Source organism: Cheilinus undulatus, linkage group 6, assembly GCF_018320785.1.
Source record: "Cheilinus undulatus linkage group 6, ASM1832078v1, whole genome shotgun sequence".
NCBI classification, from domain to species: domain Eukaryota; kingdom Metazoa; phylum Chordata; class Actinopteri; order Labriformes; family Labridae; genus Cheilinus; species Cheilinus undulatus.
In genome coordinates, this window is record NC_054870.1 from 10,286,396 (window position 1) to 10,299,067 (window position 12,672).

Sequence of the window (12,672 nt, forward strand, 5' to 3'; positions counted from 1 at the left end):
GGTCGAAGGTGAGGCAGAAGTGCTCACAATGATGTCTGGGAATTGTAAGTGTGCCTTAAGCAAATGTGGCTGAAATTGTTCAAAGGTGAGTCTGATAGTCATTGGCCAGTATGGGGATTGAACCCATGACCTTGGCGTTATTAGCACCACGCTCTGACCATCTGAGCTAACCGGCCTGTCTGTTTGGGACATCCCCAACATCTTTTATCAGTTCGATACATCCAAACAGAGAACACAATTCAAACATGACAGAAATGTCTTTTTCATAAAGCTGCACTGGCAACCACGAAGGGACTCAAACCCTCACTCTTCTGATCTGAAGTCAGACGCCTTGTCCATAAGGCCACGTGGTCATTGCTCTTTGATGTTTATTTCACATTTTTTTCGGATTTGCCTCACCATGAAAAGAAAAAAATTTCTTCAAGAAAGGTCACTCAGTCATCTTTTTTTACCTCAGAAAATGTTGTGGGAAATAGAGGTGGGGCTTACACAGTCTGGCTGACATTGTTCAAAGCTGAGTCAGAAGTGCTTGTAATGACATCTGGTTATGGGAGGTGTGCCTTGAGCAAATGTGGCTGAAGTAGTTCAAAGTTGAGTCTTGCAGTCATTGGCCAGTATGGGGATTGAACCCATGACCTTGGCGTTATTAGCACCATGCTCTGACCATCTGAGCTAACCGGCCTGGTTCTCTGGGACATCCCCAACATCTTTTATTGGGGCAGACAAATCCAAACAGAACACAATTTCAACACGACAGAAGTGTCTTTTGTATAAAGCTGCATTTGAAAACATCAAGGGACTCGAACCCTCACTCTTCTGATCCGAAGTCAGACGCCTTGTCAAGCCATGTGGTCATTGCTTCTTGTCTTTTTTCACAATTTTTCAGATTTTCCTCACCTTGAAAAAGAAAAGCAGTTGTCTGAGCAAGGTCACTCAGTCATTTCTTCACCTCAGAAGATGTGGGAAGTATAGGTGGGGCTTACACAGTCTGGCTGACCTTGTACAAAGAAGAGTCAGAACAGCTCACAATGATGTCTGGGAATAGGAGGTGTGTCTTGAGCAAATCTGGCTGAAATGTTCAAAGGTGAGTCTGATAGTCATTGGCCAGTATGGGGATTGAACCCATGACCTTGGCGTTATTAGCACCACGCTCTGACCATCTGAGCTAACCGGCCTGCTTCTCTGGGACATCCCCAACATCTTTTATTGGGGCAGATAGATCACAACAGTGAACACAATTTCAACACGACATTAATATCTTTTGTATAAAGCTGCATTTGAAAACATCAAGGGACTCGAACCCTCACTCTTCTGATCCGAAGTCAGATGCCTTGTCAAGCCATGTGGTCATTGCTTCTTGTCTTTTTTCACAATTTTTCAGATTTTCCTCACCTTGAAAAAGAAAAGCTGTTGTCTGAGCAAGGTCACTCAGTCATTTCTTCACCTCAGAAGATGTGGGAAGTATAGGTGGGGCTTACACAGTCTGGCTGACCTTGTACAAAGAAGAGTCAGAACAGCTCACAATGATGTCTGGGAATAGGAGGTGTGTCTTGAGCAAATCTGGCTGAAATGTTCAAAGGTGAGTCTTGGAGTCATTGGCCAGTATGGGGATTGAACCCATGACCTTGGCCTTATTAGCACCTTGCTCTTACCATCTGAGCTAACAGGCCTGTCGGTCTGGGAAATCCCCAACATCTTTTATTGTGGCCGTTTAATATATACTGTGAACACAATTCAAACACGACAGAATTGTCCGTTTTATAAAGCTGCATTTGCAAACATCAAGGGACTTGAACCCTCACTCTTCTGATCCAAAGTCTGACGCCTTGTCCATTAGACAACGTGATCATTGCTCTTTGGTGTTTTTTTTTCCACAATTTTTCGGATTTTCCTCACCTTGAAAAAGAAAAGCCATTATACGAGCAAGGTCACTCAGTCATTTCTTCACCTCAGAAGATGTTCTGGGAAGAATAGGTGAGGCTGACTCTGCTGATGGACATTGGTCGAAGGTGAGGCAGAAGTGCTCACAATGATGTCTGGGAATTGTAAGTGTGCCTTAAGCAAATGTGGCTGAAATTGTTCAAAAGTGAGTCTTACAGTCACTGGCCAGTATGGGGATTGAACCCATGACCTTGGCGTTATTAGCACCACGCTCTGACCATCTGAGCTAACCGGCCTGTCTGTTTGGGACATCCCCAACATCTTTTATCAGTTCGATACATCCAAACAGAGAACACAATTCAAACATGACAGAAATGTCTTTTTCATAAAGCTGCACTGGCAACCACGAAGGGACTCAAACCCTCACTCTTCTGATCCAAAGTCTGACACCTTGTCCATTTGGCCACGTGATCATTGCTCTTTGGTGTTTTTTTTTCACAATTTTACGGATTTGCCTCACCTTGAAAAAGAAAAGCTGTTGTCTGAGCAAGGTCACTCAGTCATTTCTTCACCTCAGAAGATGTTCTGGGAAGAAGAGGTGAGGTGGACTCTGCTGATTGACATTGGTCGTAGGTGAGGCAGAAGTGCTCACAATGATGTCTGGGAGTTGTAAGTGTGCCTTAAGCAAATGTGGCTGAAATTGTTCAAAAGTGAGTCTTACAGTCACTGGCCAGTATGGGGATTGAACCCATGACCTTGGCGTTATTAGCACCACGCTCTGACCATCTGAGCTAACCGGCCTGCTTCTCTGGGACATCCCCAACATCTTTTATTGGGGCAGACAAATCCAAACAGAACACAATTCAAACATGACAGAAATGTCTTTTTCATAAAGCTGCATTTGAAAACATCAAGGGACTCGAACCCTCACTCTTCTGATCCGAAGTCAGACGCCTTGTCAAGCCACTTGGTCATTGCTTCTTGTCTTTTTCCACAATTTTTCAGATTTTCCTCACCTTGAAAAAGAAAAGCTGTTGTCTGAGCAAGGTCACTCAGTCATTTCTTCACCTCAGAAGATGTTGTGGGAAGAAGAGGTGAGGCTTACACAGTCTGGCTGACCTTGTACAAAGATGAGTCAGAACAGCTCACAATGATGTCTGGGAATGGGAGGTGTGTCTTGAGCAAATCTGGCTGAAATGTTCAAAGGTGAGTCTGATAGTCATTGGCCAGTATGGGGATTGAACCCATGACCTTGGCGTTATTAGCACCATGCTCTGACCATCTGAGCCAACTGGCCTGTCTGTCTGGGATATCCCCAACATCTTTTATTGGGGCCTATACATCTAAACAGAGAACACAATTTAAACACGACAGAAATGTCCTTTTCATAAAGCTGCATTTGCAAACATCAGGGGACTTGAACCCTCACTCTTCTGATCCAAAGTTTGACGCCTTGTCCATTAGACAACGTGATCATTGCTCTTTGGTGTTTTTTTTCACAATTTTTCAGATTTTCCTCACCTTGAAAAAGAAAAGCTATTATACGAGCAAGGTCACTCAGTCATTTCTTCACCTCAGAAGATGTTCTGGGAAGAATAGGTGAGGCTGACTCTGCTGATTGACATTGGTCGAAGGTGAGGCAGAAGTGCTCACAATGATGTCTGGGAATTGTAAGTGTGCCTTGAGCAAATGTGGCTGAAATTGTTCAAAAGTGAGTCTGACAGTCATTGGCCAGTATGGGGATTGAACCCATGACCTTGGCGTTATTAGCACCACGCTCTGACCATCTGAGCTAACCGGCCTGCTTCTCTGGGACATCCCCAACATATTTTATTGCGGCAGACAAATCCAAACAGAGAACACAATTTCAACACGACAGAAGTGTCTTTTGTATAAAGCTGCATTTGAAAACATCAAGGGACTCGAACCCTCACTCTTCTGACCCGAAGTCAGACGCCTTGTCAAGCCACTTGGTCATTGCTTCTTGTCTTTTTCCACAATTTTTCGGATTTTCCTCACCTTGAAAAAGAAAAGCTGTTGTCTGAGCAAGGTCACTCAGTCATTTCTTCACCTCAGAAGATGTGGGAAGTATAGGTGGGGCTTACACAGTCTGGCTGACCTTGTACAAAGAAGAGTCAGAACAGCTCACAATGACGTCTGGGAATAGGAGGTGTGTCTTGAGCAAATCTGGCTGAAATGTTCAAAGGTGAGTCTTGGAGTCATTGGCCAGTATGGGGATTGAAACCATGACCTTGGCCTTATTAGCACCTCGCTCTGACCATCTGAGCTAACCGGCCTGTCTGTCTGGGAAATCCCCAACATCTTTTATTGGGGCCGATACATCTAAACAGAGAACACAATTCAAACACGACAGAATTGTCCGTTTTATAAAGCTGCATTTGCAAACATCAAGGGACTTGAACCCTCACTCTTCTGATCTGAAGTCAGACGCCTTGTCCATTAAGGCCAACGGTGGTCATTGCTCTTTGATGTTTATTTCACAATTTTTCGGATTTTGCCTCACCTTGAAAAAGAAAAATTTCTTCAAGAAAGGTCACTCAGTCATTTCTTCACCTCAGAAGATGTTCTGGGAAGAATAGGTGAGGCTGACTCTGCTGACCTTGACATTGGTCAAAGGTGAGGCAGAAGTGCTCACAATGATGTCTGGGAATTGTAAGTGTGCCTTAGCAAATGTGGCTGAAATTGTTCAAAGTTGAGTCTTGCAGTCATTGGCCAGTATGGGGATTGAACCCATGACCTTGGCGTTATTAGCACCACGCTCTGACCATCTGAGCTAACCGGCCTGTCTTTCTGGGACATCTCAACATCTTTATTGGGGCAGATACATCTAAACAGAGAACACAATTTCAACACGACAGAATTGTCTTTTTATAAAGCTGCATTTGCAAACATCAAGGGACTGAACCCTCACTCTTCTGATCCAAAGTCAGACGCCTTGTCCATTAGCCACGTGTCATTGCTCTTGGGTGTTTTTTCACAATTTTTCAGATTTTCCTCACCTTGAAAAAGAAAAGCCATTATACCAGCAAGGTCACTCAGTCATTTCTTCACCTCAGAAGATGTTCTGGGAAGTAAGAGGTGAGGCTTACTCAGTCTGGCTGACCTTGGTACAATGATGAGTCAGAACAGCTCACAATGATGTCTGGGAATGGGAGGTGTGCCTTGAGCAAATGTGGCTGAAATTGTTCAAAAGTGAGTCTGACAGTCATTGGCCAGTATGGGGATTGAACCCATGACCTTGGCGTTATTAGCACCACGCTCTGACCATCTGAGCTAACCGGCCTGTCTGTCTGGGACATCCCCAACATCTTTTATTGGGGCAGATAGATCACAACAGTGAACACAATTTCAACACGACATTAATATCTTTTGTATAAAGCTGCATTTGAAAACATCAAGGGACTCGAACCCTCACTCTTCTGATCTGAAGTCAGATGCCTTGTCAAGCCATGTGGTCATTGCTTCTTGTCTTTTTTCACAATTTTTCAGATTTTCCTCACCTTGAAAAAGAAAAGCTGTTGTCTGAGCAAGGTCACTCAGTCATTTCTTCACCTCAGAAGATGTGGGAAGTATAGGTGGGGATGTCTGGGAATTGTAAGTGTGCCTTAAGCAAATGTGGCTGAAATTGTTCAAAATTGAGTCTTACAGTCATTGGCCAGTATGGGGATTGAACCCATGACCTTGGCGTTATTAGCACCACGCTCTGACCATCTGAGCTAACCGGCCTGTCTGTTTGGGACATCCCCAACATCTTTTATTGGGGCCGATACATCCAAACAGAGAACACAATTCAAACATGACAGAAATTGTCTTTTTATAAAGCTGCATTTGCAAACATCAAGGGACTCAAACCCTCACTCTTCTGATCTGAAGTCAGACGCCTTGTCCATTAAGGCCATGTGGTCATTGCTCTTTGATGTTTATTTCACAATTTTTTTCGGATTTTGCCTCACCTTGAAAAAGAAAAGCCATTTCTTCAAGCAAGGTCACTCAGTCATTTCTTCACCTCAGAAGATGTTCTGGGAAGAATAGAGGTGGGGCTTGACAGTCTGGCTGACCTTGGACATTGGTCAAAGGTGAGTCAGAAGTGCTCACAATGATGTCTGGGAATTGGGAGGTGTGCCTTGAGCAAATGTGGCTGAAATTGTTCAAAGTTGAGTCTTGCAGTCATTGGCCAGTATGGGGATTGAACCCATGACCTTGGCGTTATTAGCACCAAGCTCTGACCATCTGAGCTAACCGGCCTGTCTTCTCTGGGACATCCTCAACATCTTTTATTGGGGCAGACATCTAAACAGAGAACACAATTTCAACACGACAGAATTGTCCGTTTATAAAGCTGCATTTGCAAACATCAAGGGACTTGATCCCTCACTCTTCTGATCCAAAGTCTGACGCCTTGTCCATTAGACAACGTGATCATTGCTCTTTGGTGTTTTTTTTTCCACAATTTTTCGGATTTTCCTCACCTTGAAAAAGAAAAGCCATTATACGAGCAAGGTCACTCAGTCATTTCTTCACCTCAGAAGATGTTCTGGGAAGAAGAGGTGAGGCTGACTCTGCTGACTGACATTGGTCGAAGGTGAGGCAGAAGTGCTCACAATGATGTCTGGGAATTGTAAGTGTGCCTTGAGCAAATGTGGCTGAAATTGTTCAAAAGTGAGTCTGACAGTCATTGGCCAGTATGGGGATTGAACCCATGACCTTGGCGTTATTAGCACCACGCTCTGACCATCTGAGCTAACCGGCCTGTCTGTCTGGGACATCCCCAACATCTTTTATTGGGGCAGATAGATCACAACAGTGAACACAATTTCAACACGACATTAATATCTTTTGTATAAAGCTGCATTTGAAAACATCAAGGGACTCGAACCCTCACTCTTCTGATCTGAAGTCAGATGCCTTGTCAAGCCATGTGGTCATTGCTTCTTGTCTTTTTTCACAATTTTTCAGATTTTCCTCACCTTGAAAAAGAAAAGCTGTTGTCTGAGCAAGGTCACTCAGTCATTTCTTCACCTCAGAAGATGTGGGAAGTATAGGTGGGGCTTACACAGTCTGGCTGACCTTGTACAAAGAAGAGTCAGAACAGCTCACAATGACGTCTGGGAATAGGAGGTGTGTCTTGAGCAAATCTGGCTGAAATGTTCAAAGGTGAGTCTTGGAGTCATTGGCCAGTATGGGGATTGAAACCATGACCTTGGCCTTATTAGCACCTCGCTCTGACCATCTGAGCTAACCGGCCTGTCTGTCTGGGAAATCCCCAACATCTTTTATTGGGGCCGATACATCTAAACAGAGAACACAATTCAAACACGACAGAATTGTCCGTTTTATAAAGCTGCATTTGCAAACATCAAGGGACTTGAACCCTCACTCTTCTGATCCAAAGTCTGACGCCTTGTCCATTAGACAACGTGATCATTGCTCTTTGGTGTTTTTTTTTCCACAATTTTTCGGATTTTCCTCACCTTGAAAAAGAAAAGCCATTATACGAGCAAGGTCACTCAGTCATTTCTTCACCTCAGAAGATGTTCTGGGAAGAATAGGTGAGGCTGACTCTGCTGATGGACATTGGTCGAAGGTGAGGCAGAAGTGCTCACAATGATGTCTGGGAATTGTAAGTGTGCCTTAAGCAAATGTAGCTGAAATTGTTCAAAAGTGAGTCTTACAGTCACTGGCCAGTATGGGGATTGAACCCATGACCTTGGCGTTATTAGCACCACGCTCTGACCATCTGAGCTAACCGGCCTGTCTTTCTGGGACATCTCCAACATCTTTTATTGGGGCAGACAAATCCAAACAGAGAACACAATTTCAACACGACAGAAGTGTCTTTTGTATAAAGCTGCATTTGAAAACATCAAGGGACTCGAACCCTCACTCTTCTGATCCGAAGTCAGACGCCTTGTCAAGCCACTTGGTCATTGCTTCTTGTCTTTTTCCACAATTTTTCAGATTTTCCTCACCTTGAAAAAGAAAAGCCATTATACCAGCAAGGTCACTCAGTCATTTCTTCACCTCAGAAGATGTTGTGGGAAGTATAGGTGGGGCTTAAACAGTCTGGCTGACCTTGTACAATGATGAGTCAGAACAGCTCACAATAATGTCTGGGAATGGGAGGTGTGTCTTGAGCAAATCTGGCTGAAATGTTCAAAAGTGAGTCTGACAGTCACTGGCCAGTATGGGGATTGAACCCATGACCTTGGCGTTATTAGCACCACAATTTTTCGGATTTTCCTCACCTTGAAAAAGAAAAGCCATTATACGAGCAAGGTCACTCAGTCATTTCTTCACCTCAGAAGATGTTCTGGGAAGAATAGGTGAGGCTGACTCTGCTGATGGACATTGGTCGAAGGTGAGGCAGAAGTGCTCACAATGATGTCTGGGAATTGTAAGTGTGCCTTAAGCAAATGTGGCTGAAATTGTTCAAAAGTGAGTCTTACAGTCACTGGCCAGTATGGGGATTGAACCCATGACCTTGGCGTTATTAGCACCACGCTCTGACCATCTGAGCTAACCGGCCTGTCTGTTTGGGACATCCCCAACATCTTTTATCAGTTCGATACATCCAAACAGAGAACACAATTCAAACATGACAGAAATGTCTTTTTCATAAAGCTGCACTGGCAACCACGAAGGGACTCAAACCCTCACTCTTCTGATCTGAAGTCAGACGCCTTGTCCATAAGGCCATGTGGTCATTGCTCTTTGATGTTTATTTCACATTTTTTTCGGATTTGCCTCACCATGAAAAGAAAAAAATTTCTTCAAGAAAGGTCACTCAGTCATCTTTTTTTACCTCAGAAAATGTTGTGGGAAATAGAGGTGGGGCTTACACAGTCTGGCTGACCTTATTCAAAGCTGAGTCAGAACTACTTGTAATGACTTCTGGTTATGGGAGGTGTGCCTTGAGCAAATGTGGCTGAAGTAGTTCAAAGTTGAGTCTTGCAGTCATTGGCCAGTATGGGGATTGAACCCATGACCTTGGCGTTATTAGCACCATGCTCTGACCATCTGAGCTAACCGGCCTGCTTCTCTGGGACATCCTCAACATATTTTATTGGGGCCGATACATCTAAACAGAGAACACAATTTAAACACGACAGAATTGTCCGTTTTATAAAGCTGCATTTGCAAACATCAAGGGACTTGATCCCTCACTCTTCTGATCCAAAGTCTGACGCCTTGTCCATTAGACAACGTGATCATTGCTCTTTGGTGTTTTTTTTTCCACAATTTTTCGGATTTTCCTCACCTTGAAAAAGAAAAGCCATTATACGAGCAAGGTCACTCAGTCATTTCTTCACCTCAGAAGATGTTCTGGGAAGAAGAGGTGAGGCTGACTCTGCTGACTGACATTGGTCGAAGGTGAGGCAGAAGTGCTCACAATGATGTCTGGGAATTGTAAGTGTGCCTTGAGCAAATGTGGCTGAAATTGTTCAAAAGTGAGTCTGACAGTCATTGGCCAGTATGGGGATTGAACCCATGACCTTGGCGTTATTAGCACCACGCTCTGACCATCTGAGCTAACCGGCCTGTCTGTCTGGGACATCCCCAACATCTTTTATTGGGGCAGATAGATCACAACAGTGAACACAATTTCAACACGACATTAATATCTTTTGTATAAAGCTGCATTTGAAAACATCAAGGGACTCGAACCCTCACTCTTCTGATCTGAAGTCAGATGCCTTGTCAAGCCATGTGGTCATTGCTTCTTGTCTTTTTCCACAATTTTTCAGATTTTCCTCACCTTGAAAAAGAAAAGCTGTTGTCTGAGCAAGGTCACTCAGTCATTTCTTCACCTCAGAAGATGTGGGAAGTATAGGTGGGGCTTACACAGTCTGGCTGACCTTGTACAAAGAAGAGTCAGAACAGCTCACAATGATGTCTGGGAATAGGAGGTGTGTCTTGAGCAAATCTGGCTGAAATGTTCAAAGGTGAGTCTTGCAGTCATTGGCCAGTATGGGGATTGAACCCATGACCTTGGCCTTATTAGCACCTCGCTCTGACCATCTGAGCTAACTGGCCTGTCTGTCTGGGAAATCCCCAACATCTTTTATTGGGGCCGATACATCTAAACAGAGAACACAATTCAAACACGACAGAATTGTCCGTTTTATAAAGCTGCATTTGCAAACATCAAGGGACTTGAACCCTCACTCTTCTGATCCAAAGTCTGACGCCTTGTCCATTAGACAACGTGATCATTGCTCTTTGGTGTTTTTTTTTCCACAATTTTTCGGATTTTCCTCACCTTGAAAAAGAAAAGCCATTATACGAGCAAGGTCACTCAGTCATTTCTTCACCTCAGAAGATGTTCTGGGAAGAATAGGTGAGGCTGACTCTGCTGATGGACATTGGTCGAAGGTGAGGCAGAAGTGCTCACAATGATGTCTGGGAATTGTAAGTGTGCCTTGAGCAAATGTGGCTGAAATTGTTCAAAAGTGAGTCTGACAGTCACTGGCCAGTATGGGGATTGAACACATGACCTTGGCGTTATTAGCACCACGCTCTCACCATCTGAGCTAACCGGCCTGCTTCTCTGGGACATCCCCAACATCTTTTATTGGGCAGACAAATCCAAACAGAACACAATTTCAACACGACAGAAGTGTCTTTTGTATAAAGCTGCATTTGAAAACATCAAGGGACTCGAACCCTCACTCTTCTGATCCGAAGTCAGACGCCTTGTCAAGCCACTTGGTCATTGCTTCTTGTCTTTTTCCACAATTTTTCAGATTTTCCTCACCTTGAAAAAGAAAAGCTGTTGTCTGAGCAAGGTCACTCAGTCATTTCTTCACCTCAGAAGATTTTGTGGGAAGTATAGGTGGGGCTTAAACAGTCTGGCTGACCTTGTACAAAGATGAGTCAGAACAGCTCACAATGATGTCTGGGAATGGGAGGTGTGTCTTGAGCAAATCTGGCTGAAATGTTCAAAAGTGAGTCGGACAGTCACTGGCCAGTATGGGGATTGAACCCATGACCTTGGCGTTATTAGCACCACAATTTTTCGGATTTTCCTCACCTTTAAAAAGAAAAGCCATTATACGAGCAAGGTCACTCAGTCATTTCTTCACCTCAGAAGATGTTGTGGGAAGTATAGGTGGGGCTTAAACAGTCTGGCTGACCTTGTACAAAGATGAGTCAGAACAGCTCACAATGATGTCTGGGAATGGGAGGTGTGTCTTGAGCAAATCTGGCTGAAATGTTCAAAAGTGAGTCGGACAGTCACTGGCCAGTATGGGGATTGAACCCATGACCTTGGCGTTATTAGCACCACAATTTTTCGGATTTTCCTCACCTTTAAAAAGAAAAGCCATTATACGAGCAAGGTCACTCAGTGATTTCTTCACCTCAGAAGATGTTCTGGGAAGAATAGGTGAGGCTGACTCTGCTGATTGACATTGGTCGAAGGTGAGGCAGAAGTGCTCATAATGATGTCTGGGAATTGTAAGTGTGCCTTAAGCAAATGTGGCTGAAATTGTTCAAAAGTGAGTCTCACAGTCACTGGCCAGTATGGGGATTGAACCCATGACCTTGGCGTTATTAGCACCACGCTCTGACCATCTGAGCTAACCGGCCTGTCTGTCTGGGACATCCCCAACGTCTATTATCAGTTCGATACATCCAAACAGAGAACACAATTCAAACATGACAGAAATGTCTTTTTCATAAAGCTGCACTGGCAACCACGAAGGGACTCAAACCCTCACTCTTCTGATCTGAAGTCAGACGCCTTGTCCATAAGGCCACGTGGTCATTGCTCTTTGATGTTTATTTCACATTTTTTTCGGATTTGCCTCACCATGAAAAGAAAAAAATTTCTTCAAGAAAGGTCACTCAGTCATCTTTTTTTACCTCAGAAAATGTTGTGGGAAATAGAGGTGGGGTTTACACAGTCTGGCTGACCTTATTCAAAGCTGAGTCAGAAATACTTGTAATGACTTCTGGTTATGGGAGGTGTGCCTTGAGCAAATGTGGCTGAAGTAGTTCAAAGTTGAGTCTTGCAGTCATTGGCCAGTATGGGGATTGAACCCATGACCTTGGCGTTATTAGCACCATGCTCTGACCATCTGAGCTAACCGGCCTGCTTCTCTGGGACATCCTCAACATGTTTTATTGGGGCCGATACATCTAAACAGAGAACACAATTTCAACACGACAGAATTGTCCGTTTTATAAAGCTGCATTTGCAAACATCAAGGGACTTGAACCCTCACTCTTCTGATCCAAAGTCTGACGCCTTGTCCATTAGACAACGTGATCATTGCTCTTTGGTGTTTTTTTTTCCACAATTTTTCGGATTTTCCTCACCTTGAAAAAGAAAAGCTGTTGTCTGAGCAAGGTCACTCAGTCATTTCTTCACCTCAGAAGATGTTCTGGGAAGAAGAGGTGAGGCTGACTCTGCTGATTGACATTGGTCGAAGGTGAGGCAGAAGTGCTCACAATGATGTCTGGGAATTGTAAGTGTGCCTTGAGCAAATGTGGCTGAAATTGTTCAAAAGTGAGTCTGACAGTCATTGGCCAGTATGGGGATTGAACCCATGACCTTGGCGTTATTAGCACCACGCTCTGACCATCTGAGCTAACCGGCCTGTCTGTCTGGGACATCCCCAACATCTTTTATTGGGGCAGATAGATCACAATAGTGAACACAATTTCAACACGACATTAATATCTTTTGTATAAAGCTGCATTTGAAAACATCAAGGGACTCGAACCCTCACTCTTCTGATCCGAAGTCAGATGCCTTGTCAAGCCATG

At 44.0% G+C, this 12,672-nt stretch overlaps 1 protein-coding gene and 21 non-coding genes across 22 annotated transcripts in view; all 22 read right to left on the reverse strand.

Annotated features, from left to right (window-relative positions):
* Positions 1-12,672, reverse strand: part of LOC121511202 (cilia- and flagella-associated protein 46) — a 157,200-nt gene that overhangs the window by 97,842 nt on the left and 46,686 nt on the right. The window lies entirely within an intron of this gene.
* On the reverse strand, positions 103-176 carry trnai-aau. The gene has a single exon. It is a non-coding gene; the product is annotated as a tRNA-Ile (tRNA).
* trnai-aau lies at positions 609-682 on the reverse strand. Its single transcript has one exon. It is a non-coding gene; the product is annotated as a tRNA-Ile (tRNA).
* trnai-aau lies at positions 1,102-1,175 on the reverse strand. The gene has a single exon. It is a non-coding gene; the product is annotated as a tRNA-Ile (tRNA).
* trnai-aau lies at positions 2,104-2,177 on the reverse strand. The gene has a single exon. It is a non-coding gene; the product is annotated as a tRNA-Ile (tRNA).
* On the reverse strand, positions 2,609-2,682 carry trnai-aau. Its single transcript has one exon. It is a non-coding gene; the product is annotated as a tRNA-Ile (tRNA).
* On the reverse strand, positions 3,105-3,178 carry trnai-aau. Its single transcript has one exon. It is a non-coding gene; the product is annotated as a tRNA-Ile (tRNA).
* trnai-aau lies at positions 3,610-3,683 on the reverse strand. Its single transcript has one exon. It is a non-coding gene; the product is annotated as a tRNA-Ile (tRNA).
* Positions 4,612-4,685, reverse strand: trnai-aau. Its single transcript has one exon. It is a non-coding gene; the product is annotated as a tRNA-Ile (tRNA).
* On the reverse strand, positions 5,112-5,185 carry trnai-aau. Its single transcript has one exon. It is a non-coding gene; the product is annotated as a tRNA-Ile (tRNA).
* Positions 5,555-5,628, reverse strand: trnai-aau. Its single transcript has one exon. It is a non-coding gene; the product is annotated as a tRNA-Ile (tRNA).
* On the reverse strand, positions 6,074-6,147 carry trnai-aau. Its single transcript has one exon. It is a non-coding gene; the product is annotated as a tRNA-Ile (tRNA).
* Positions 6,579-6,652, reverse strand: trnai-aau. The gene has a single exon. It is a non-coding gene; the product is annotated as a tRNA-Ile (tRNA).
* On the reverse strand, positions 7,581-7,654 carry trnai-aau. Its single transcript has one exon. It is a non-coding gene; the product is annotated as a tRNA-Ile (tRNA).
* Positions 8,355-8,428, reverse strand: trnai-aau. Its single transcript has one exon. It is a non-coding gene; the product is annotated as a tRNA-Ile (tRNA).
* Positions 8,861-8,934, reverse strand: trnai-aau. Its single transcript has one exon. It is a non-coding gene; the product is annotated as a tRNA-Ile (tRNA).
* On the reverse strand, positions 9,368-9,441 carry trnai-aau. Its single transcript has one exon. It is a non-coding gene; the product is annotated as a tRNA-Ile (tRNA).
* On the reverse strand, positions 9,863-9,936 carry trnai-aau. The gene has a single exon. It is a non-coding gene; the product is annotated as a tRNA-Ile (tRNA).
* trnai-aau lies at positions 10,370-10,443 on the reverse strand. Its single transcript has one exon. It is a non-coding gene; the product is annotated as a tRNA-Ile (tRNA).
* trnai-aau lies at positions 11,417-11,490 on the reverse strand. The gene has a single exon. It is a non-coding gene; the product is annotated as a tRNA-Ile (tRNA).
* trnai-aau lies at positions 11,923-11,996 on the reverse strand. The gene has a single exon. It is a non-coding gene; the product is annotated as a tRNA-Ile (tRNA).
* On the reverse strand, positions 12,430-12,503 carry trnai-aau. Its single transcript has one exon. It is a non-coding gene; the product is annotated as a tRNA-Ile (tRNA).